We start from the raw sequence: 27,781 nt of genomic DNA, 5'->3' as shown, positions 1-27,781 counted from the left end.
TTGCTCTCCTTGAAGAATGCATCATTCTTTAAGGAGCTCTGGTAGCACAGCAGCAATGTACCAATCTGCAAACAAAATGTTGGGAGTTCAAACACATCCACCCGCTCTACCGGGAAAAGATCTGGTGATTTGCTTTATCAAAGATTCCATCATGCCTCTGAATGAGATCATCAAGCTCAGAACGGATTGACCAACTAGTTTTACCCCTTCACTCTTTTTTTTTAAATTAAAAAAATCATTTTACTAGGGGCTCGTACAACTCTTATCACAATCCATCCATCCATCCATGGTGTCAAGCACATTTGTACATGTGTTGCCCTCATCGTTCTCAAAACATTTGCTTTCTGCTTGAGATAGCTCACTGGACACATTCACTCCATGTGAGACATTCCTGTTGACCAGCCACATGGAGCTACGCTGAGAGAGCCCAAACCCTGGAACTGGAGGAGCCAAGTAGAGACCCATGCCAGTGCTGAGATGCTTCCACCACCACTGGATCTACAAGACTTTCAACCCACTGTCCTGTGATTTTCCTGCATTTGGAGTCATTGCATGGCTGCATGGGTCTAAAGAGGAATTCATGCACTAATATTGACATACGGGTACTATCAGACTTATGGATTTGATCTAGACTGGGCTGGAATGTTTTCTTAATGTACAATTACTCTATATAAAGCCCTTTCTTATATACAAACAAAAAAAAAAGATTCCAAAAACAAAACAGTAAAACCCCCATCGTGGCAGACTCCATTTCAACTCAGAGTGAACCTCTAGGACAGAGTTGTGTTTCCCATGGGGTTTCTAAACATGTAAGCCTTCAGTAAAGCTGACTGTCAACAGTTATTTGTTTGTTTGTTTTCCTGCAAAGTGACTGGTACATGTGAACTGCTACTTTTCTCGTTGCCACTCAATAGCTTATAGCCAGAAAATATTGTTGGGCAATCTTGTTACCTGGGTTCCCTGTGAGTTCAAATTCACTAGAGAACTCCTAACAAAATATATAACTATATAAAATACATTATCTATAATAGCAAATGTTGCTTCAATTTGCAACGTAATAGACTCCGAATTTTGATTTTTACAATGGATAATTACCCTTTAATTTATATCTCCCTGTGTTTGCAAACGTTACTACATTTGTGATGGGTACTTTCATGAGTTTTGATTAAAACGGGCCATTCCATTCTTGGGATATGATTTTTGCATGCTTTAATGTTTACCTTATTCACCTTTCTTCAAACTGACTTTTTTATTTCCCTTCAGCATTTCCCCTTTGAACATGCTGTACGTAATATGTGATCCATATTGCAGTGGCACTTCTACTTTATGTTAAGTTTCCCACACGGAGTGATGAAGGTAACAGGGGTTTCTGTCTCCTCTATGATAAAGACCTTTCCTGAAAATTTGGATTAAACTATTGAAATGTGGCTTGTTCTTGTATTTGAGAATATTCAGTTCTGTTTCAAAGGTGGGGGGGAGGAACGAAGAAACTCACAAGGGACGGTAAGCACACACTGTTGAGAAAACGAGTTACTTATGACATAGAGACAAATCTTATAGAACATGGACTTTGCTTATTGCATAAGCAAGTAGATTGTAGCACACAGGTAGAATCCAAGAGTTGTTAGTCATAATAAAGTGTCAAGTGCCATTATGTGGCTCCCGCCTCATCGTAAATCTCCAGAAAAGGAGAGAACTGTCCCTGGGGTCTCCAAAACTAAATAAAGAGAACTTTCCTTTAGTTCTTGAATGCTTCCCCCCGCTATCATGATCCCAATTCTACCTAACAAATCTTGGTAGACCAGAGGACATATACGGGAACAGATAAGGAGCTGGAAACAGAGGGAATCCAGGGCAGATGATCCCTTCGGGACCAGTTCTGAGAGTGGCGATGTCTGGAGGGTAGAGGGAATGTGGGGTGGAAATGGGGAACTGGTGACAAGAATCCACGTATAGCCTCCTCCCTGGGGTATGGACAGCAGAGAAGTGGGCATGGGGAGATGCCATTCAATGTAACATACGACAAAATAATAATAATTTATGAATTATGAATGGTTCATGAGGTGGGGGGGAGTGGGGAGGGAGGCGGAAAAATGAGGAGCCGATATTAAGGGCTCAAGTAGAAGGCAAATGTTCCGAGAATGATGACTGCAACAAATGTACAAATGTGCTTGATACAGTGGATGTATGTATGGATTGTGATAAGAATCATATGAGCCCCCAATAAAATGACTTTAAAAAATTATTAGAACTTCATTTCTATGTCATACAATTTGATAAATCAATCATATCAACAAGAGTTGTCCAAATATCTTTATGGAAGCAGACTGTGATGTCTTTCTTTTACTTGCAATATTTATTCGCTTTAAACCACTGACCTCCTGGTTAACAATGGAGGACACTGTGTAATGGGGGCTCCTCGTGTTAAAAATTCCCTCGGACTCTCTGCCATAAAGTCAGTGATGACTCACATTGACCCTCAGTAAGTTTCTGAGACTGCAACTGTCCTCTTATATCAGGTAATTAGCCCCATCACTTGGACCCTTGTCCTTGTCTAAACCAAGTCCCTATGCTTGCACCAGCTACACAAAATGAGAGCAGCATATTTTAAATGCCACTACTCTTTGTGATCACCACAGGAGTTTACCTTGAAAGAACAAAGATGTCTGGTTTTCAACCCCAAAGATGTTATTATAAATGATTTGACATAAGGCCAGGACATCAGAGTTTTCAAAGCCTGACAGATAATACAAATATGCAGGAATATTTGAGAAGACGTGTACCTAACCAATTGATGTAATATTTAGTTTTATAGGACTTATTTTAAGTAAACAGAAGGCTGAACCATGATACTCAATAGTGAACTTTCTTAAGACATCTGATTGTACTGTTGAATGGTTAAGCAAATGGCCAAGGGCGAATCTCCACCACTTCTGTCATTTTGTCATACTGTGATGGCCCATGTGTTGATGTGATGCTGGAAGCAATGTCACTGGTATTTCAAATGCTCACAGGCTTCAATGGAGCTTCAGACTAAGGATAGACCACAAAGAAGGAATAGGCGGTCCACCTCGGAGGAGCTGGTCACTGAAAATTTGATGCATAGCTTGGAAATATTGTCAGACACTGATGACCTACTAAATAGTAGCAAAACATTTCCAGAGCTCATGAAAGAAGCTGGCTGCTCAGGGCAAAAGGCACCCAAAAGATGACTGAGGAAGAGCTGTCCTCTCTCAAACGGAGAAAAGGCTGCAGGAATCAAGTCTGGGACCTTATTTGTCGATGGGGCATGAATTCAAATGAGAAGAAACAGCTGAAGGGATCTGCTAAGGATCTGCTTCTGAAAGGTGTGAAGTATGAAACTAGTAAAACTGGAATTCATCACAAATGAAATGGAATGATAAAGATCAACATCTTGGGTCTTAGTGAGCTGGAATGGACTGTCCACTGTCCACTGTGAACCAGAAAAGCATATGGGTTATGCTGGGAATGACATGGTCAAGTGGGATGGCTTTCATTTATCCTAAAAAAACTCGAAGAGCTGGACAGGTTCTTTCAAAGGGCAGCTCTAGAGGACAAAATGATATATAACGAAATGTGCAAAGACCCCGGGTTAGGAAACAAAAAACAAGAACCCACTCAGCATATGGGAAACTGAAAGAAGTAAAGAAAAACATCAAGCCTTGAGTTACAAAATTGAAAGATTCTTTGCGTGAAATCTTTTTTACAGGAGCAGAAAGCTTCCTCTTTCTCCAGCAGAGCAGCTAGTGGTTTAGAACCACATACCTTGAGCTTAGCAGCCCAACTTGTAACCATTACACCACCAGGGTCTGGCAGTAGATGCACTCTGGTATACACTGCCTAAAAGGGATGAGCTGCTAACGGAGAGTTTAGAGGTTTGAACCTGCCAGTCATCCTGTGAGAGAAGAGTGACAGTCGGCTTCTACAGTTTCACTGTCTGAATTGCCTCCACGTCAACCGTGTTTGTTGGGTTGCGTCTATGTGTGCTATGAGACAATGGATTAGTGGGGTTAGGGGCCATTAAGGACGTTGTGATCCATAGGCACCCTATGCACAACAGGATGGAAAATTGCCTGGTCCTGTGCCGTCCTCACAATTCCTCTGATGTGTGAGCCCACTGTTGCAGCCACTGTGTTGATCTATCGCCTTGAGAGCATTCCTCGTTTTCACTGTCCCTCCACCTTCTGAAGGAAGCATGTTGTTCTTCTCCAGGGATTTGTGTCTCCTGACAACAAAGTGTCATCCACCTTGCCTTTCAGGAGCTTTCTGAATGTACTTCTTCCAAGACTTAGCTGTTGGTTCTCTTGGCCGTCTGCCAACACGGGTTACGATGGATTCAAAGTGAACACTGGCGACAACAGGTTATTCACTCAGCCCTTCACTGAGAGGTGGATTACTGAAACCCTAAAGCTGTGGCAATATGCTTCTTATAACGAGTAAGCAACCTCATTGCTGTCCAGTTGAACCAAAGAAGACAGTAAGTAAGGTCTTCTGCAAAGACCTTTAACTCTGTAACAGCATCTGTCCTTGTTGGCTACATATTATTTGAAAACTTTCTAAGGAAAAAATTAAGAAGAAATTATCTTGACTAACAAATGACTGACAAAGCACTTTTTATTTTTCATGTTTGCTTTTTCTTCTTTATTTTTCTTTCTTGTGGACAGAGATCAGCTCCTACCTAGTTTCTCTGTCGGTTTTTCCTTCCTTATCCTCATTACCTCTGTTCTGTCATCCGGCTCACACATCTTCCTGCGTGCCACTTGCTCTTTGGTTCTCACATATAATTTTTATTGTCAGTGACTTACAGGTATTGTGTAAAGGAATATAAAGCACAGCTGTTTAGATCAAGACTTCAAAGAGTTCTAATGTTCATCATCATCTTATTTTATTTTTCACAATAATTTGAAATACAAAAGTTTGCTAGTGAGGGTGACATAATAAACCACATGAATTTTTGAAGCAGCTTCCAATTTGCATTTTAATTCTTGTTTAGTTTGTTAGAGAGTTTGATGAGGCATTTATATATTTGTAAAATGAGACATATTAAGAGGTTTATAGGCTAATTAAAAGTTACATACAAAAAATGTATATAGATATAGGCATAACCTATATCAAGCTCTATATCTCTATATAGTTACATCTATTATAGTTCCTCTAATATTGGCACATATTAGTCCTCAAGAATAGCAATTATTTTTAGTTTGTCCATTCTGGATGGAAACAAGATTGATAACCTACCTGGTTGAAAGGCTGGTAGGAACCATAGATCTTGTCTATTATTTTTCTGATAGTCCTTGATTGCTATTCCAAATAAAAGACATTAAGGGAGACATCGGTCAGGGTAAGACATGAAAAATAATAATTTATAAATTATCAAAGCTTCATGAGGGAGAGAGGGGAGAGGAGGGAGGAGAAAAATGAGGAGCTGATACCAAGGGCTCAAGTAGAAAGAAAATGTTTTGATGATGATGGCAACAAATGTACAATGTACTTGACACAATGGATGTTTGTATGGATTGTGATGAGAGCTGTATGAGCCTCCAATACAATGATTATTTTTTTAATCTCACAAGAAGGGTGGGGGGAAGGTGGGGAGAGGAGAGTAAGAAGAGGAAACAGATCACAATTATTGACACATGACTACCACACCCACCACAGGCCAGGAGGATGAACAATAGAAACTGCGGGAGAAAGGGGAGAGCAGTGGGTTTGTTAGATATAAAAATAATAATTATTTATAATTTATCAAGGGGTCACGAAGGTGGGGGGGAAGAGGAGCTGATACAATGAACTCTGATAAAAAGTAAATGTTTTGAAAATAATGTCAACATATGTACAAATATGCTTAGTACAATTGATGTAAGGATTGTGATAAGAACTGTAAGACCTCCCAATAAAATGATCTTTTAATTGAAGACAAAGTCTCACAAGAGGAAATCTGGCAGAGAAATGTGGTAGCATATGAATTTCAACTCTCAGAACCCTCATGACTTTCCAGATGACTCAGGGCAGGTGACCTCTCCCGACTTTCAATGGTGTGTGCGAACCAAAGCAGCCTTTTATTTGGAAAGTTTACTGGTTAAAATATTAATGTATAGAACGGATCCATTTTTATATAGATGTTTACCCTACTTCCGTTTTTAGAAGTATCTATTGCAATGACTTCATGGAACTTTAGTCTTACTAAGAAAACAAGAATTGTAAAGGTGAAGGAGTTTAAAGAGTGCTATAAGATTACCAGTTGACAAATGGCACAGAGTAAGTAGTGCAGATACATCTCAGTAAAACAAGAGATCAAAGTGGGTCAGAGTCGTCTGAGAAGCTGTTGGAATCGCTGTGACATTTGCTAGCGTGAGTGTATTTGAGGTGAACGGATGGGCGGTATTTTTTTGTATCAAAAGATTTGAACTATGATCTCCTATCACACAGGGATTCATTAAATTTTATTTTGCTCTGATTTTTCTTAGAGTGTCTGGGTTATTCATTTTTAATGCCTAATTTTGAAGCTCTGACATCAAAGGGTGATATTGAAGGAAGGTTCGGGGCCTTCGTGTGGAGTGGCTTGCTCTAACGGAAAGGCTGTACGTCGTCTCATTTGTAAAACGTTATGCATTTATAGGCAACTTAACTCCAGTAGCAAGGTACAAAAATTCTTTCAATTTAAATTATCTTCACGCCAAGGTCTGAACTTTAAAATGTCTTAATGAAGGAAAAACCCATGTGACTTCCATGTCTATTCATGGATGCTGTCTTCAAATGCCATCTTCCCATTTACACATCAGATCACAGCATCTTTTTTGCTAGTGGAAAGGAAGAGTAGAAGATTTGGGGGCTGAAAAGGAGATAAGGATCCCTCGGTTGGAGCAGAGCAGCACCACTGTCCTTTTTCCTGTACAACACATTAACTGTGTTATAACAAAAACCAAAAAGGTGAGCTCTCTTCCCCTGCACTATCATCCAATTGTCTCAGGTTAACAGAGCTTAACGCTGTGCTTGCTGTCACAGAGAAGTGCATAAAAGAATCTCATCCTTTGTCAGAGAGAAGATATTAAAAAAATAATTTGGAACTAAGAAGCTTAGTTAATAATGTTAAGAGTTAATTAATATGTTATGTATTAATGAATGCATTATTAATTAATCAGTACAATTAATAACTAAATATTGGACATTGATTTTAGAGTTCAAATTCAGTTCTTAATTTGTTCTAGATGTGATGGATGGGTTAATTGGTAATTCCTCACCATAACATCCTATTTTATATTTTTCCACAATGGAAATAATGATGTGAATAATAATGAAGAGAAGTAGCGCATCCATTCTAACCAACAGTCACCCCGTACACTGCAGACAAGACCTGCTCTAGAGGTTTCCTTGGCCATAACTTTACAGAATGCATCAGCAGGTCTTTCTCCCATGGAGTAACTGGTGCATTCGAACCACCAAACTTTGGGTGCTCATCTGTGTACGTGGCTCCTGTGATTGTTTCCTAGCTAACAATTATTTTAATGCCAGGTAATGGGTCTCGGTGATGCATATCTTTCTCGCTTTAAGTTAAATATAGGATAATAAATCATGTCATTGGACTGCCCTTCATGGGCTTCTGTCTCATACAGTAAGATAATATATGGAGCAAGAATACTTGGGGAGTGGGTGTTATTGTACAAAAAACTATCCTCTCATTGTCTCTTATGATTGTTGGAGGTTTAATCTCTACTCAATATTAAGGGCAATAAAGAACTCTAATGGTGATCATGTAATAATACGATACTAAAGAAAAATATAAAATCTTTAACAAAGAGTTCCTCGTTTTGCCTAATGAAACCAATGGCAAACAATAGAAAGTGTTTCCATGCTTGCACGGCTCCTGTCCTGTCCTAGGATTGTGACAGCATTGTTCAGCTTCCCTCCGTTATAGCAACGAATGGTGGCATTTAGCTTTATCAAAAAGGGCAGAAATTCCCACCAGAAAAATGATTCCATTTATAAAAAATACTAAATCCCTGGCTGCTCAGAAAGCCTCCTGACAAAGAAAACCATTTACCTTGGGAAAATTACTCATTTTTCCAATAGTATTTTCACAATGGAAATGAAGACTTGATAGTTATATTATCTCATCACGGGAAAAGAAACTTTGTTCTAAAAGAAAATCAACACCATATATCAATGAACATGTTGTTTTCAAATATATAAAGAATAAAAGAAAACAATTTATCAGTAATCTTATTTTACCTACATTAAGTGTATGCATACGTAACATGGTGATAACACTATGTGGCTGATATCTCATAGTTCTTTATGTTATAAGTAATACCAGTAAAGAGATCTTGACATGATGGTTGTTCCAATAAAATAATCCTGTTTAAGTGTGTAACAAAATCGTGTTACAGTTTAAACCTGGGTCTATCTGATCACGGGGGACATTGTGTTACTAGAAATACCACGAGCATACCGAATTCCAAGGGAATATTTATGAGTCATCATATTTTGACTCAGGTTGTGACTCCTCCTTTCAGTGACAGGTTGGTGTAACTTGTTCAAGGCACTTAGCTCTGAGCCTGGGGTTGCTTCCTCAGGAAATGTGCATAGTCATGATCTCTCAGTGTTATTCTAAGAATAGGATTAGAATCATGCACGTGACAACAATTTATGAACTATTAGGCACTGCTCTAGATGTCTTAGTCCCAAATCCTTGCTTCCTTGTTGCTTACCTACTTTTGGAGATGGAAAAGAAGAGTCCCTCCCTGGGGGTGCACGCAATACTTTCCACACACTTCCCTGATGGCAGTTTTGGAGTGGGGAAGGACTACATGAAGTGTCTCCTTACCCACTGACCTGCTAATCGCAAGTTCAGCAGTTTGAAACCCCCTGCCGTTGCCAGAGAACGACTGAGCTTCCTCCTTCTGTGAAGAGCTACAGCCTCAGAAGTTGCCAAGCCATGTTCTACCCTGCTCTGTAGGGCTGCTGGGAGTCAGAATCCACTCAAGGGCAGCGAGTGTGGTTTGGGTTTAATATAAATTAGAAATCTTTCAGTGGTACAAACAGTGAATTTACTCAAGCCCTTATGAGAAGGTTGCTGGTTTGATCCCTCCAAAGGCACCTTGGGAGAAAGGCCTGGGTATCCGCTTCCAAAAAATCAGCCAGGGAAATCCCTCAGGAGCACAGTGGTACTCTGAGGCACATCAGGTCACCGCAGGTCTCTATAGATGTAAAAGGAACTGGCAGTTATTCAGAAAACTCTTTTAGCAAAGAGTAAACGCTAGTAGGCCTTACATAATAAAAACAAGCATGCCTTGGTCAAAAGAAGCTGGGTCTTAGAATCTGAAGCAGAAAGTCAAGGCACTGGTACAGTTACTCATCAGCTAAGTGACTTTTAGCAATTTGCTTATGGCTGAGTTTCAGGTTCCACTTTAAAACATTGACATAATATTTGAATTCATAAGAAACCTCAGGTGGCTCTTGTGAGGATTGAATGCAACAATATGCATAAAAGTGCATTAAAAACCATAAGGTGAATGTGAATTTTAGAACTAACATTGAGAGGAGTGATTGCGGCGGACATTCACGCACTACTCCTTTTGAGTCCATGATATTGTCCCGGTAGTGCTGGTAAATGCTTGGTAAAGTAGAAGTCAGGGGAAAAGAGAAAGACACTTCGTGAGATCGATCCACGCAATGGTTCCAACAATAGGCTCAAACAGAACAACACCTCTGAGAATGGTGCAGGACCTGAGAGCATTTCATTTCATTGTGCATAGAATCACTGTGTGCAAACCGATTCGATGGTACCTAAACTATTGAAAGATAATTCTACGTGCCCAAGGAAATTATTTTCAATGACCCAGTCGATGAGCTATAAAGGAAAATACATCTCAAATCATAAGTGGTATGATTAGAATAAAATTGTCAATGTTACTTTGTAGTTCATGAATAATCCAAACTGATTTTATTTCTTGAATTTGGAGAATGTTTGAAACTGGTACCTGTATTTTCTTGGAGATTATAGGAAATATGTGCTGTAAATTGTTCTAGCCCTTGGAACTCAAAATATATTTGGTGAATACAATTCCGGCTCACATTTTCCAGCTTAATCTGATTTTGATTTTCCTTTGTGATTTTCAAATATTAATTACATCAAGTATGTATAAAACATTGCCTTTTGAAAAACACATATGGTGAAAATCAGTCAAGCAGATGGCTACAAACAGTCATTGGTAACCGAGACTCGAGCGTCAGCCTGGTTGTTGCTGAAATGGAGTCGAATTTAATAGCTCAAATGAGGATAAGAATTAAATTGGAAATTGCAGCCTGGACTATTCTGCATTTGATCATAAAGAGATTATAGGAAGGCAAGAACATAGAGTAACTGACTGCATTTTAAAAGGATCAAGGCTTCTGACCCTTCTGTGCTTCATCAGTTTGTAATCAAAGTAGGAAATAGAAATCAATTTTCAAAAACACGAATACACTTTTGATTTTTCAAAAAAGAATGCCCAATTTCTTGCAGGGATCACTTTCATAATAATCTTCCTTATTGCAGTTCATACAATTGTATACTAGAAACTTTGCAAAATAGAAACTAGTTTCCATTGTTGGAACCCAGAAGCCTGCATTTCGACCCTGCTCTCTGTGGACTCTACTGCAGGGCTCAGGTGCGCTGATTCCTTCTAATCGCCGAAAGGTTCAGTTCAGGACGAGCCATTTATTTTAGCATAAGCATCACACTGCAGGAGCAGGCAGAGTTGAAGTTTATCACTGAGTTCCTATTTTAATGGCCATGTTATATCCTAGTTGCATAGCTAATAAGGCAAAATGCTCTTTTTGAAACACAAAAGAGCTCATTTGATGAAATAAAACTATTGTGAAGCGAAATTGCCAAAGTAAAACTCAGTCCTTCAAGCCTTCATACACTACTTGGTAGTAACACCTACAGTACAAAGACATTATAAGGAGCATTTGAAAGAATGGATATGGTATACAGAAGACAGAGCAGTTAACTCTTAGCAAATTTATTGATAATTTGTGCGTATATTTTAAATTTTCCCACACACACATTGAAATGGACTTGTATGCCAATGAAGACCCAAGACCACTTTTACTTTGCCCTGATTTTAGCCACTCAGACCGATCGATATTTACATCTCAGAGGTAAGGAATATTGTGAGATTCTTTTTCCCTGGATCATTTTTTAATTATATTTATTTATATTTGCATTAGTGATAAACCCTACATTTCTTTTTCCTGCATTTCCCCTCTCTCTTTTCCAAGCCCCGTCACAAAAGTCTTATCTTTTGGTATATGAAACACATTCCTTCTTCCTTGTTTTTTCCTTATAACAATGGTGATATTAAATATGTATCTTTGTAAGATTGACTGTGTTTGCTAAGCATAATGTTTTCTAGTTTTGTCTATGTCTTGTGTTTAAGAGATTTTCGTTGTTTCTTATTCATGTATACAGTTCCATCGTATGAATGTATCAGAGTTTGTTTATCCATTCCTCTATAGTTGGGATTTTGGGTTGTTTCCATGCTTTTGCTATTGTGGAAATTGTTATAATAAATATAGGTTTATTGCTGGATCATAAGGTATTCATTGGGATCATTGGATTTGCATTTGGCTAAAAAGTGTCATGCTGATTTTCACAATGTTTGTGCAATTCTAGAGTAAGGTATTTTAAATTGTTATCTGAAAAATAATTGCATTGATAACATTTAAATATTAAAAATTATTTAATTTTCAACCTCTGGCCTTTAAAAAGTTCTGATTCATTTGAATTAATTGGGCTACATAAATAATGGGGGAAAATAAGTAAACATTATTACTGTAAAAAGTTAGCATTTATTTAATGGTTTAAGAAGAGATGATTTTAATATCTTACAATTCTGTATGTCAGAAATTCCCCTTGGACCCCAAATCAAGGCTGTATTGATTTTGAACAGGGCTATATTGACCTCTGGATGATCTATGGGAGTTTATCTTCTTTGCCTTTCTTGGCTTCTAGAGACTGCCTGCATTCTTTGGTTCTTCACTGCCTTCCTTCAATAAACATGAATTAAATCTTTTATTTTTCAAACAATTTTGCTAGGGGCTTACCCAGACATCATACCATTCCACATTTCAATCATATCAAACAGTGTTATACAGTTGCTACCAAAATACATTTCAGAATATTTTTCCTCTCCCTAAATTCGGATATCAGCTCCCCCTTACCCCTTTACTTTCCCTGCTATAGGTGGCAGGGACCCTTATTCTAGTTGTTGTCTGTATAGACTTACCTATCCTGGGTGTTATATAGCAACACAGGAAAAAAACAACAACACCTAACAGAGATTCAAGAAGGCTAAATCTTTTTTATATCACATCATTTGTCACTGACTCTTCTATCTTCCTTTTCCACTGAGAAGAACCCTGTGATTTCATTGAGGTGATGCAGATAAGCCAGGCTAGTCACAGTGCTAATGCCATTTACAACCAAATTTTATTTGCCATGTAATTTAATCAATGCACAGGTTCCTGGGATTGGGACCTCAATATCTTTAGAGACACACCTATCTTTCCATCCTAAGTAGTATTTGAAATCAGTCTGTGAAATCGTGTGCCTAACTAGGTCAGTAGGTGTATCAGTAATAAAAGAGATCAATTCTATTTATCACTAACATGCTAAACAAATAAACAAAATAACCCCATTCACTGCTACGAGTCATTGTGACTCATAGCAACCGTACAGGACACGTTAGAATTGGCCCTGTGGGCCTCTGAGACAGTAATGATTTATGACAATAGCTAGCCTCATCTTTCTCCAGGTGACTTTCCTGTTAACAGGACAATGCATTGCCCACCCTGCCACCAGAGCTCCCCAAACAAAGCACAAAGTGCTAAAGAGCAACCCACGGGTAAGGAGTTTTTGTTGTAGTACACATGTTAAAGTTGACAATTAAAAACGAAAAACTATCAAAAAGGTTTTCTTTTTAATTGTCTGCTTCAATTAGATTCTGACTCACAGTGACCCTCATAGAAAAGAGGGAACTTCCCCTTGGGTTTCTGAGACTAAAACTCTACTGGGGTAGAAAGCCTCATGCTTCTTGTGTATAGTGTCTGTTGGTTTTGACCTGCTGACCATGAGGTTAGGCATTCAATGTGAAATCACCATGCCACCAAGGATCTTAGGGGAAAAACATATTAGATGTCAAAAAGCTCAAGGGAATTTTGGTTTTGGGAAAATTTTTTAACATGGTGCCAATATTAAAGAATTGATTCTCAAACTTGCTTTAAGGCAATGACAGTATCCATTAGGTGTATCCATTATTTGACTAAAGACCTCTCCTCTTTTCAAATATAAAACAGTTTCCTTCAATCTTTTACAGACTTCTATAACAGTTGTTTTAATAAATAGTATTAAAGATTCCCAGAGTTTTATTAATACTCATAGAATAGATCTCACATATCAATCATGGGAGAGTTTAAGTGTATCATCGTATATTTATTTCCTGTAGTCTTCTTAAGGAGTCACATGTTGGGCTGCTAACTGCAAGATCAGCAACGGAAACCACAAGCTGCTCATTGAGAGAAAAATGGGCTTTCTACTCCACTTAACGATTTACACTCAGAAACTCACAGAGGAAACCCTACTCTGTTCTATAGAAAAACCTAAATTATCAGAATGCCTTCCTTTCCAAAATGGACACATTCTGAATTAAGCAGAATAAACCTGACAACGAAGGCGCTGTCTCTGATATTGTTTGTGTGTGTGTTTATTTATTTATTTATTTGATATAATGCTATTTGAAATTTTGCTTTTCAATTAGAAATTGGAGTTGGGAGCAAAACACATCAAAAAACGAGTAATGCATTCTTATTTTGTGGGCTCAAAAATACAGCTACATTGAAACATTTGCTTTGAGGTTTTTTACCCTGTTATCACAAAAGCTATAGTCTTATAGCCAAATTACCATAAAACTTAAGGAAAAATTGGGATGTATTCAAATATAATTCCATTTGTTTGCTAATGATGTCATACCAACTTTAAAATGCATCCGTCTCTTCAAGGTTAATGATCTATGCTTTTGAAGTTTTCAACTCTCTTGGGTCCCTGACAACCCATGGGCCATGATGTAATAAATTGGCTGCACCAATTTTTTCCCAATAGTCTATGATTCAGTGTATTTTTCTGTATTTCTAAATCCTTAAGTTGAAAGAAAAGTTAAAAGGGAGCTGAGAAATTAGAAGTACCTTTCTTTTTTTAAAAAAAAATCATTTTATTGGGGGCTCGTACAATTCTTATCACAATCCATACATACGTCCATTGTGTCAAGCACACTTGTACATTTGTTGCCATCATCATTCTCAAAACATTTGCCTCTACTTGAGCCCTTAGTATTGACTGCTCATTTCCCCCCTCCCTACTCACTTCCCCCTCCCTCAGGAACCCTTAATAATTGATAAATTATTATTATTTTGTCATATGTTACACTGTCCGATGTCTCCCCCCACCCCCGCCCTCTTCTCTCCTGTCCATCCCCCAGGGAGGAGGATATATGTAGATTCTTGTAGTCAGTTCCCCCTTCCTACCCCACATTCCCTCCACCCTCCAGGCATCGCTATTCTCACCACTGGTCCCGAAGCGGTCCTCTCTCCTGGATTCCCTGTGTTTCCAGCTGCTATCTGTACCAATGTACATCTTCTGGTCCAGCCAGATTTTCAAGGTAGAATTGGGTTAATAATTGTGAGGGAGAGGAAGCATTCAAGAGCTAGAGGAAAGCTATATGTTTCATCGTTGCTACCCTGTACCCCGACTGGCTCAACTCCTCCCCACAACCCTAAAGTAAGGGGGTGTCCAGTTGCCTACTTTGAGTCTCCACTCTGCACTCACCCACAATTACAATCATTTGATTTTTTGTTCTTTGATGCTTGATAGCTGATCCCTTTGAAAGCTTGTGGTCACACAAGCTGGTGTGTTATTCCATGTGGGCTTTGTTGCTTCTGAGCTAGATGACCGCTTGTTTATCTTCAAGTCTGTAAGACCCCAGACACTAAATCTTTTGATAGCCGGGCACCATCAGCTGTCTTCACCACATTTGCTTCTGCACACGTTTGTCTTCAGTGATCGTATATGGAAGGTGGGCACCCACTGATATGATTTTTAGTTCTTTGATGTCTGATAACTGGTCCAGAAGTACCTTTCTTTTTAATCAAGTTCTGTATTGTCTCTGCACACTTTGATTTTTACTCGAGAAGTTGGTTGCTGCTGATTTTTATGTTGTTACTCAATTACCAATGTCCTAGCAAAGGATAATGTTCATACTGAATTGTTACTAATAGCTGCCTGTAAAAACAGGATTTTTTATCCTTATTTATAAAAGTAGAATTTTCTCATGGACTCTTTATTACAGTTATCCAAGTTAAATGATTACATATCCTATGCTTAAGCTGATCTTGGCAACTTATAGTTGAGCTAAAATTGTTTTCAAACTAGTTTGTCTTTTTTACTGCAAATGAATTTAATTAAATTACACAAAATAAATGTGAATAGAAATAACTTCTGATTAGATTAAATGATATTAAATTTGTAGGACAGTCTCTTAAAGGGTGCATGACCCAATTCTAAATAAAGTGGGGAAATCTGTGCTCAGACTGCCATCAAATAAGTAAAAACTCACTTGGAAACATGTTATGGTGTTTACACAAACATGATTAAGTGAAAGTTCAATCAGCATCCCATTCTCAAATAAAAAGGGCTTTGGCAAATCAAAAGTTTGGCAAGTGGATGTAGACTTTTCTACAAGATAATGAAATAAAATATAAATATATGTTCCTATGATTTCTTTTTAACAGTTCCATGCTCTAACCCAATTTTTCAATTCAGAACTGCATCACACAGGCAGTCTCCTCTTGAGTTTACTAACCCCTTATTTTAAGCATCAGTGCCAAGTAACCAAAAGCACTAAACAGGTTGATTCACTGTTCTGTGTAGAAATGAAAAAGTGGTGTGTATGTGCGTGAGTGGTGTATAGAATTATGGATTTAAAGTTAGCCATGTCACTATTTATTTACATAACCATGAACAAATGTCTTAACCAACTTTGATTCACATTATTCTTAAAAATGGGATGTAAAATGGCAACTTTAAAATGACCAAATGTGCAAATCTATAAACAAACAAATAAAACAAAACTATGCAGTCAGTAAATAAACATTATTTACCCTTTCTATAACTGAAAGTGTATATAAGACATTTTAGTCGACTTATGTAGAAATGTGTCGATTTTAAGATTTATTTTGCTTAATATCCATTCATAAAATTTGATATTTTGGAAAATGCATGCACATTCAACAGACATTTGTGGATTTCGTAGAGTTCTATAAATTTTAAAACAACAATGAGTGAATTTCTAATTTATAGAATGATTGTACTTTCCCAGCTTTCCTTCAGGAAAACGATAAACTATATCATAGATTTTATATCTAGATATATTTAAAAACAAATCTCCACTTGGGTTGACTAGTGCAAACTTGGTCTTGTTTCTTCTAGAGATTTGTGGTTATAATGAAGAAGTACTTAAAAACCCTTTTAGGAGTTCACGTCAATTTGATCTGAATTAAATTAAACAAACCAAAAAGATGGTACTGACCACACTACAATAAAAGATATAAATCCAAAACTTTTCCTGAAAGATTCCTTTCACATCTAAATTTTCTCTAGGCTAGTAAATAAAGTAATAGAAAATCTCCAAATTTTTCATTTTATTATCTAGGACATTTATGGCTAAGAGGGGGTATCTTGTTCTGAAGATGTCAATAGACTCCATTAACTCAAGAGAGGAAAACATTATCTCCTAAGTCACCATCTGAGTAACCATCAGCTGAAAGCATCTTTCTCTTTATATATTTTAAAAAGATTTATGTGTTAACTGGTTTGATTTAAAAGAACAGACTATGACAACGCTTAAGATAATTTTGTATCTCCAAACACTTGGCAATGTTATAATGAGTGTAAGATTTTTAGTCTTGCAATTGAGATGTGGTTTAATTTTCTATACTACCATGGTACAAAATTTTTTTTAAAAAAGACATTTTAACTGGAAATGATGAAAATTTGATAAATAATTAGACACGTGGTAAGAAAGAGGATCCAAATCTTTCCTCCTAGTAAGTAAATTTCTGGATCCATACTAGTTGTTTCTTGTCACTAGATGGCAGTCTTTGTGATCTAGTAAGATTGCAATAACACTATTTGCATTAAATGCACAAATTTCATATGTAAAGAACTGGAGTCACAAACAAACCAACCAGGGGAGTTCCAGGAAGGTGGCCATGATGTAGGGACCTCCACATGTACAGCTCACCATGGGATTGCCACATATGCACAGAAAGTAGGTTCGTTGGAGGACTGAGGTGTGAAACTGGGTCTATTGTTCTTTTGTTGGTTCTCCCACCACCGAGAGCACAGCTGTGTCTATCACATGCATGGTTCCTTTTCCAAGCACCCTTTATGTCTCTTGTTGGTGCGTGCAGGGACAACTCCTGGCTTCTTCCCCTCCCCTACTCCTAGTAAAGTGACTCACCAGCATCAGAGGCACACCAAAGATGCCCACGAGGACACCTGTTGGCCATGAAAGCTGGAAGCCACAGGTTCCATTGATGATAATACCTAGCCAGGAAAACCCAACCCCCTCCCCTGGTGCCTCTACAGAAAAATGACTCCAGCTAGTTTGGGAGAAATCCAGCACTAGAGAAATGGAGGAGTTGCTGGAATCTGCTGCATTGCAGATTCCCATTATGTTTTGAGAAAGAAAACACAAAAATCCTCACCCCACCAGAGGAAACTGAACCATATTTCCAGGTTTCTTGGCAGCTTCCCTGCCACAAGATAAATCACCTTCTCATCAGAAGCCCCTCTTCCCTGGGACATCCACTACAAGAGCCCATTTACACACTGGCACCTGAGTTGTATAGGAAAAACTGTTATAAGCACAATAATGGAAAGACTGTATTTTCCCGACATAGTACACAGGGTACATAGGGACTCTCGCAGATTCATTACACGGGTCCCACCCAAACTGTGATAACCCAGAAACGTGTTCCTCCACCTCAGCAACACACAACTTCCTTTAACTTACCAAGTAAAATTGCATCTCCCATAATGCTCTTCTCCACCTCACTAAAAGTTACTACACCTAGAGAGTGGCTTCCTATGACTAATACTACCATTTAAAACCTGCTCCTGAACACCTAAACCCTAATCATCCTGCTCACCCAAGTAACACTCCAGTCTCATCTACACACACTATGTCTTGCCTGCACCTATCTGAGCACCTACTTAAGGGCCAGTCCCTACCCCCACACACATCCCAGAAAAATATACTCCACCATCAGCTCACCTGGGTGTGACACAAACAACAGCCAACACCAGCAGCTAAAAAAATCTAGAGAAACAAAAGCCAATTACTGAAGGTGACCCCCAAACCCAAAGGTTTACACATAAGAAGCAGTCGTAACTGCCAGTGAAAGAATGCTTGAGAATATTGTTTAGTGCCATAAAGGAAATTGGGGATCAATCCTAAATAATAATGAAAAAATAGAGATACCAGAATCCTCACACCCGAGGGGAGGAGAAGTTCAGGAATAACATTTCAAAAATAGATTAAAAAGATGAATGATCTCAACAACAAAATGGAAGAAGCAGAAATGTGACTCAGCAATCTCAAAGATAAAGCAGAATTCAGCAAATGAAAGAAACAAAAAAGCAAAAGAAACTAAAGAAAGCCTGAGGAGGATGTGGGATTGCATCAAGCAAACCAGTATTTGAATTATTGGGGTCCTTGAACAGGAAGAAATAAATAAGCCAGCAATTAAAATAGTGAAGGAATTCTCGGGAGAAAATTTCCCCAATATCTCAAAGGGGGAGGCAATAACCATAGAAGAAGCAAAGAGAACCAATTATAATACACACCTCCGAAACACACACACACACACAGCTATAGGGTAGTAAAAAAATACCCAATAGCTAATATTACACTCAATGGAAGAAAAGTGAAAACATTTCTACTGAACAAAGGAACCTGAAAAGGATGGGCTTTATTCCTCCTATTCAGCACTGTGCTGGAAGTCCTAGTCAGCAGCATGAGAAAAGGGCAAGATATCAAGTGTGTGCAATTGTGTACGGTGCACAAGTTGTACTGATGTCTGGGGTGAAGAAGATGTGAAACTTGCTATTTGAAGACAATATGATTTTATATACTGCGAATCCTCAGGGGTCCACAAAAGGATTGTTGGAAATAATAGAGGAGGTTAGTAGAGTAGCAGGATACAAGATTAACAAGCAGAAATCAATTGGATTCCTAGATAACAGTGATGTGAATATAGAAAAAGATATCGAGGAGTCAGTACCCTTCACAATAGCCATGCAAAAGCTGAACTACCTAGGAATAAATCTAACCAAACAACAACAACCTGTATGAAGAAAACTACAGAACATTACTACAAGAGACCTAAAGGAATTTACAAAAAAGAAAGTATATTCCGTATTTGTGGATCAGAAGACACAATATTGTGGAGATGGCAATACTACCTAAAGCGATCTATAAATCCAAAGCAATCCTACAGCAAATTCCAGCATCATTCTTCAAAGAAATGGAAAAAACCGGATGACCAACTTTATATGGACGAGGAAGAAACCCAGCAAAAACTAATAATTCCTCAAGGAGAACAAGGTAGGTGAGGTGGCCTTGCACTGTCTGACCTCAAAACCTACTATACAGCCACAGTGGTCAAACAGCCTGGTATGATAATGATAGATACGTGGACTAATAGATTAGTACAGAAAATCCCGACAATGGCCTGAGAAGTATTCAATGGGAAGCAGATGCAATCTCCAATAAATGGTGTTGGAAAATATGGATATCCACATGCAGAAGAATCAAAGAAGAGGGGAGGGGAAAAATGAAACAAGACCATATCTCGTTCCATGCACAAAAACAAATCCAATGTGGACCAGACACCTAAATATAAAATCCACAGCTCTCAGGATCATCAATGAGAAAATTGGGATAAAACTAGGAGCCCTAGTGCAGGGAATACACTCTCAGAATTAACAAAGGAAACACATTCCATGGAAAATAAAATAGATGAATGAGACTTATTAAAAATAAAACCCTTGTGTATATCAAAAGACTTCCTTAATGAATAAAAAGACCCACAGAGCAGAAAAAGATATTTAGTTACAATATAAGAGGAAAAGGACTAAGTACTAAGATATACAGAATTTTACAAGCTTACAACAAGAAAAAAACGAATACCCTTCTGAGAAAATGGTCAAAAGATCTGAACAGATTCACAAAGGATGATCCTTGAATGCCTAATAAACACATAAGGAAATGCTACAGCCCAGTAGCTATCTGGGAAAGGCAAGTAAAAACCACAATGAGATAACTGTATACCTATTACTGTAGCCCAATTAAAAGCAAATCAGAACAACAAATGTCGGAGAGAGTGTGGTGAGATGAACTTTTGTCTTTGTACTATTAAGATTTTATCCACTGCTGGTGGACTCGTAAATACACACAGCCACAATGGAAGACAACATGGTGATACCCAAAACATGGAAACTGAACGACCGTATCATCCAGCAGCACCATGACTGGGCAGATAACTAAAAGAAACAAGAAACAGACCACGAGCAGAAGTTCATCGCAGCACAAGGCACCACAGCAAGAATAGAAGACTGGATAAAGCTACTCTGGTACAGATACACCCAGGAATAGTAATGCAACCCTAAAAAGCAGGGGTGAAACTATGAAACGCCTCAACTTTTGGAGGGATCTGGAAGACATGGTGCTGAGTGAAGTTAGTCAAGCACCAAAGGACAAATGTATTACTCCACTGAAGTTGAAACAAGAAGTAGAATGGGCACAAGTTCAAGGCTACAGGCTATCCAGTCTTTTGGTGGGGGACCAGACAGTCTGGTAAAGAGCTGGACCAGTGGGAATGAGCCTCACATTATCCAATCCAGGTAAGTATAGTGTAGGGCACATGGCCGGAAGGCACTTCATGACAACTGGGATCAAATTGTTGGGAGAGAAACTGTTGGGAAAATAAAAGAGAAAACCCAAAGAGAGGAACAGGCTTGATATTTCTCAGGTTGAAGGGACAGAAAAATAGTCGTCAAACCTTGAGTTACAACATGAAAGGGTCAAGGGGGCAAAACATTGAATGGTACAGGAAGCCACACGGAGATGGAAAGAATACCACAGAGCCACTATATCAAAAAATAAGTTTGACATTCAACTATTCAAGGTGGTATTATATAATCAGATTGAATAGTATTGATGGAAGAATTACAAGCTGCACTGAAGCCATTGTAAAAACAAGCATAGAGTAATTGACAGGATACCAATTGAAATGTTTCAATAAATGGGCACAGCATTGCAAGTGCTCACTCAGCTAGGTTAAGAAATTTGGAAGATGGCTACCTGGTTCACTAACTAGAAGATATTCATAGTCGTTGCAATTCCAGAGAAAGGTGAACCAACAAAATGCAGAAATTATCAAGCAATATCTCTATTAGCGCATCCACGTTGCAGAAGATATTTCCAAAACAGTTGTGTCGGCACACCACCAAGGAACTACCAGAAATTTCAGTCAGTTTCAGAAGAGAATGTGGAACAAAGGGTATTTTTGACACCAGATGCAATTTTGGCTGGAAGCAGAGAGTACCAGAAAGATGCTTACCCATGTTTCCCTGACTGTGTCGGGGGGGGGGGGGGGGGCAAACTGCAGCTCGTAACCCATATGTGGCTCTTTCAGGAAGTACAGGCGCCTCTGAAGCTAAATTGAAAATGAAAATAAAATCATCATAGTTTCATTTAGTGGATATTATTCAGAAAATTGTGATTTCATTTCTCTGTAAAAATATATTTATGACTCTTGAATAATTCTTAAATTTTTTCTGAGGGACAGTGTTCTGTCTCAAAAATTTGCCAAGCCCTGGACTATGTGAAGTCATTCAATTTGTGGTTCCAAACAAAGTATGGACATAATTTTAAAGCATGGGAGGTCCAGAAAAGTTAGCCAGGCTCATGCAAAACCTATACATAAAGTGTGTTGAATCCTTCCACCAAAATTGGTGAAATCTTTTTCACCATAATTATTCAATCTGCAGGCTAAGCACATAGTCTGATAGGCTGGGGTCTGTGAAAGAGATTGTGGTATCAGGATTGGAGGCAAACTCATTGTCAGTCTGTCCAATGCAGAGGTCATAACCTTCCTTGGTGAAAGTGCAAGAGACTTGAAGCACTCACTGGTGAAAACCAGACTCAAGCCATCTCACCTGGACCACTAAGCAACATCATGACAAACCGTGAAAGGTTTGAACATGTCAATGATTTCGTTTGAATATACAAGCAATGTTCGTGGGAAGCAGCAGTCAAGAACTCAAAAGACATATCATTGCATTGGATAAATGACAATTGGAAAAGACTGCTTTAAAGGGTTAAGAGCAATGAGGTCACTTTGAAGTCTGAGGTCACTTTGAAGTTTGATACCCCTCAGTATTTTTCAACACCTCATATGCATGCAAAAGCTGGAAAGTGAATAAGGAAGAGCAGAGAAAGACTGATGCCATTGAATTATTATTATTTTTTAGGTAGGAATAATATGGCTGTCGATTTCATTTTTTAAAGTTTTCTAAATTTGCTTTTTTAAGTATACTTTAAAAAATTTTTTTATTGGGGACTCATACAAATCCTATCACAATCCATTCATATGCATACTTCAATTGTATAAAGCACATCTGTACATTCTTTGCCCTAATCATTTTCATAGCATTTGCTCTCCACTTAAGCCCTTTGCATCAAGTCCTCTTTTTTCTCTCCCTCTCCGCTCTCCCCTCCCTCATGAGCCCTTGATAATTTATTAATTGTTATTTTGTCACATCTTGCCCTATCTGGCGTCTCCCTTCACCCCATTTTCTGTTGTCCATCCCCCAGGAAGGAGGTCACAAAAACATGGAATTCCGCAAGGACTAACAAACCCTTCTTGGAAAACGTACAGTCAAAATGAATACCTCTTCGAAGTAAGGATGGTGAGACTTAATCTTACACATTGTGCACATGGCAGAGAGGGACCCATCCATGGAGAGGGTATTATGCATCATAGAGTCAACAAAAACAATGGACGCCCCGACAATGAGATGAACTGCAATAGTGGAACAGGATTGGACGGTGTTTTTCTGTGTTGGACATAAGGTCACTGTGAACAAAACCTACTTTGTGGCATCTAGAAATGATTACAATAATTAACTCTGACTTAAAACTACAGGAAATTTATGATTCATATATTAACACAGTTAACAAAGTAGCAATATACACCATTGTTACTATAATAAAGAGCTTAATCTGACTTACCATTTCAGTTAGAAAGGTAAGCGGGTGAAGGGAGGCGTCAGACAGGGCAGGATATGACAAGATAATAATTTATAAATTATCAAGGGTTCATGAGGGAGGGGGAACGGGGAGGGAGGGGAAAATGAGGAGCTGATGCCAGGAGCTTAGGTGGAGAGCAAATGTTTAGAGAATGATGAGGGCAATGAATGTACAAATGTGCTTTACACAATGGATGTATGTATGGATTGTGATCAGAATTGTATGAGCCCCTAATAAAATGAATAACAAGAAATAGTCCTTTCTTCTACATTAGTGAACACCAACCATTCCATGATTATTAAACATTGGATTTTAGTACACAGTATGGCTGGCGCAGCACGTATTCAGGATTTCTTGGGTAAGCCAAAGAGAAAATGAATTAACTGCATTATTTCAACATAAAATCTATTTTAGCCAAGTTAAAATTAAATAGAAAACTGCATAGGAATAAATATACTAAGTTCAAATTAAAGAATAAATTGGCTTTTATCAGCTCTTTTTTATTTAGCCATTTATTGTTTTCCTTTCAAAATCATTAGATAAAAATCTTATATAGGAAAATTAAAAATAAAGTAGCTTTCTGGGGCCAATCTTTTTTGCAATCAATGACCACTATTCACCATCAGCTAGTACTTTTTGATAAAGAAGAATTTATCCCACAAGTTTTTCAAAATTAAATATTTACTGAAGCTAACTACCACAGCCTTCTCTCTAGCAGTGTAGCAGGTAGATTCAAGGTGTTGATCTTACAGTTAGTAGCCGATTGCTAAATCGTGTGCCACCAGGGCTTACTCAACAATGTTCAATATAAGAGAATTTTATTGTTCGCACTGAGGAAACTGCATGGACATATTCATAAAAAACCAACTGTATTCCAAAATAAATTTCCTGTGTGGTGTAAACAAATAAACGCTCAACTCCGGTCTGAAAGGCTGATGGTTTGAAACCACCTAGAGGTGCCTTAGAAGTCAGTCCTGCAGTGTCTCAAAGGTCGAGGCACAGGGACTCCAGGGCGGATGATCCCTTCAGGACCAGGGGTGTGAGGGGCGATACTGGGAGGGTAGAGGGAGAGTGGGTTGGAAAGAGGGAACTGATTACAAGGATCTGCATGAGACCTCCTCCCTGGGGGATGGACAACAGAAAAGGGGGTGAAGGGAGACGTCGGACAGGACAAGATATGACAAAATAATAATGTATACATTATCGAGAGCTCATGAGAAAGGGAGGAGCGGAGAGGGAGGGGAAAAAAGAGGACCTGATGCAAAAGGCTTAAGTAGAGAGCAACTGCTTTGAAAATGATGAGGGAAAAGAATGTACAAATGTGCTTTACACAATTGATGTGTCTATGGATTGTGATAAGAGTTGTATGAGCCCCTAATAAAATGTTCAAAATTTTTTTAAAAAGGTCATAAACTGAAAAAACCCATGGATATGTTTTATGCTACATACAGGCAGCTTGGTAACAGAATCTGTTCAGTGGTAACTAACAACAGATGAAATAAAGAGAAACGGGCTAAATAAACTAATACTTTATGCTACTCTTATTATCCCGTGTCCATTGAGTTTAATGTAGCTATGGGAAAATTACATTAGTTGATATCAATATGCTACCAATTTGTTTGGAAAGAATTTAGTACGTGGACTTCTTACCACCACCACCACACCACACCCCTCCCATGGAGGAGCAGTATGCTTGGACTAGTCATCAGTATATAATTTTGCACTTTCAAGTATCACTGTATCATTTTACCATGTTAGAGTTATTATGTTTTAAAACCCTCCAAACTCACTGCTATTGAGGCATTACAACTCAAAATGACCTTATAGGATGGAGTATTTCTCCTCTAGGTTTCTGAGACTATATCTGTTTATGGGAGTAGGAAGTCCTGTCTTTGTCCCATGGAGAGGCTGGTGCTTCTGAATTGCCAACCTTGCGAATGGCAGTCCAACCCATAATCATTACTCCACCAGAGCTCCTGTTAGTTAAGGCTAGTATTAATTTTATTTAAAATCACCATTCAGCTATAAATGTGTATAAAGTAGCAATCACGAGATAACCATTGACGTAATCTTACAGTATAAATATTATGGTCTTAAAACAGCTCGTTTTTTACAGATCTGTCTTTTGAATAGACAAACAAAATGTATTGTTGTCTTTGATAACTTCACCAATTTAAAATTCTGGCAAGAATTTTTGTAGCATATATAATTCCGTAGGACCACAATCTAGCTTTTGTGCTTATGGTAAAGCGAATGTTATTTTTCTTGTATTGGATAACACCTTAAAGCAAATTGGATCGGGCCTAAATCAAGGACCCTTTATGTTTTTTGCCTACATCGTGCAAACAGTTAATGCTCTCAACTGCTCCTTCCAAGTTTGGAGGTTTGAGTCTACCCAGCTGTACCTCAAAAGAAAGGCCTGGCAATCTACTTTTGAAAAATAAGCCATTGAACACCTGGTGGAGTAAAGTTCCCTTTGCACACCTGGGGTCACCATGAGCTGCAATCAACTTGACAGCAAGGGGTACGATTTATTTCAGGAGGTAAAAGCTCGCTTGTTAATAAAGCACAATCAGAGGATGTCGGTGTTTAAGGGGATGTTTAGAAATCCACCTCCTTCAAGTTACAGGAAACAATGGCCCTGGGCCCCAACTTGCAATTCAATATTCAGAAGTGGAGATGGGTGAGCTGGAGAGTATACCATGAACATGCCCTCAAAGTGTTGACAGCTGAGAGAACGCAGTAAAGGCGCTAACACATTCAGGAGGACCACTGGAAAGGAGGAGAGATGTTTACAGCTTGAGTGGGAAACCCACATGGCAGCTTCCTGGAATTTGAGAAAGCTGCAGAGAGCAGAGTCTCTGAGCAGAGGAAAGCTAATGTTTGTAAGTATTGCTGTGCACTTAGTTGCTTAGATAGCATTTTTGATGCTCTTAGAGGAAAAAGTGGAGAATTTGTTTTAAAATATCCATTGGAAATTAAAAGCTGTTCTCTTGAACCTGGAAGCACACAGGTCTTTAACCTCAATCCTCATCAGCATCTGACAAAAATGAGACAGCAGGACGGATAACAGACTTGTCCATTGAGTTGACATCTTGGGTCAGTATGGCTGATTTGGATAATCGATTCACCTAAGGGATTTTCTCCTTTCTAATAATCCTTCAAATGCGTGTCCTCTGATGCCCATGCTCAGCAGAAATGATTCACTGTAATGTATAAAAGAAGCTGCCCTACTATCATAGAAAACACAGGCCTACCCCTTTGTTCTGAGATTTCTTTCATGATAAAATAATGCAAGGCAGTTTATCCAATAAAAAAAGACAAAACTATACTAAATAAGTTGCAGAGAAAGAAGAAAGTTGATCATTTATTTTTAAAAATCAGCAAATTTTCTGTATAGAATTGTAGAGCATAGATCTGTGGTTTTAAATAAGTGGCACTTGATAAAGTACTTCCTATGTGCCAAGCACTATTCTCACCTCACCATGTAAGTTCACACATGTAGTGCGCACACCTCCAGGAGTCAGACTTTATTGAAGTCATTCTTTGTCTTCGTGTGGACAAGTGGAGGCACTGAGGTGAAACTTTACGATGACTTATTCCAGCTTACACTCTTGGGGGGCGGGTGAGCTGGGATTCGGAGCCACAGTACATGCGCTTTGTACTCTCTATATTGTTTTTATTTACTAATTTAAACAAATGTTCCAGTTAATGGGCTTGTTGGATGCTCTTCATATTTGCATAACCTTTGCAATTGTTATAACATCTGTTTATGAACAAGGGTTGCTAAAATTATTGAGAGAGCATAATAGCTTTAAGTAAGCTTATTAGATAGCTCTATTGTATTATGAATTGGTGAGGATTTCTATTAGGGCAAATACATACTTGAGTCATTTGTTAAAAGCAATACTTTTTCCTAAATGGTGTAACCAAAATTAATAAATATTTGCTGCTTAAATTAAAGACATTTCATTTTAAATGCAAATGAGTGTTTCGGAGACTGACTTCTCAATCTGGGTTTAATTGTGGCCAATGCACCTCATGTGCCAACAGAGGCTTGTGTGTTTCTATGATGTGTGTTTCTATGTGAGGTAGTTAGTTTATTGTGCCAACCTGGCCAATAAACACATGTGGGGTTAATTGAAGTGTAGAGGGATAAATGGCTCAGTGAGTCTCAGCTTTCTAGTTCTCCGGTCTCTTGCTTTGCGATGGTCAGACCAGGGTGCAGCTGTCTTGGTCAGTTCTCTGCTTTAATTGGCAGGCCTCACTTCTTGCAGGATGTCCCTGAGGAGAAGCCACAGGTACCTGCCCCGATGCAGCCCTGAATGTGTGAGTACCCGTGTGGA

Source organism: Tenrec ecaudatus, chromosome 11 (genome assembly GCF_050624435.1).
Source record: "Tenrec ecaudatus isolate mTenEca1 chromosome 11, mTenEca1.hap1, whole genome shotgun sequence".
Lineage (NCBI taxonomy): Eukaryota > Metazoa > Chordata > Mammalia > Afrosoricida > Tenrecidae > Tenrec > Tenrec ecaudatus.
Note: the sequence above shows the minus strand (reverse complement) of the source record.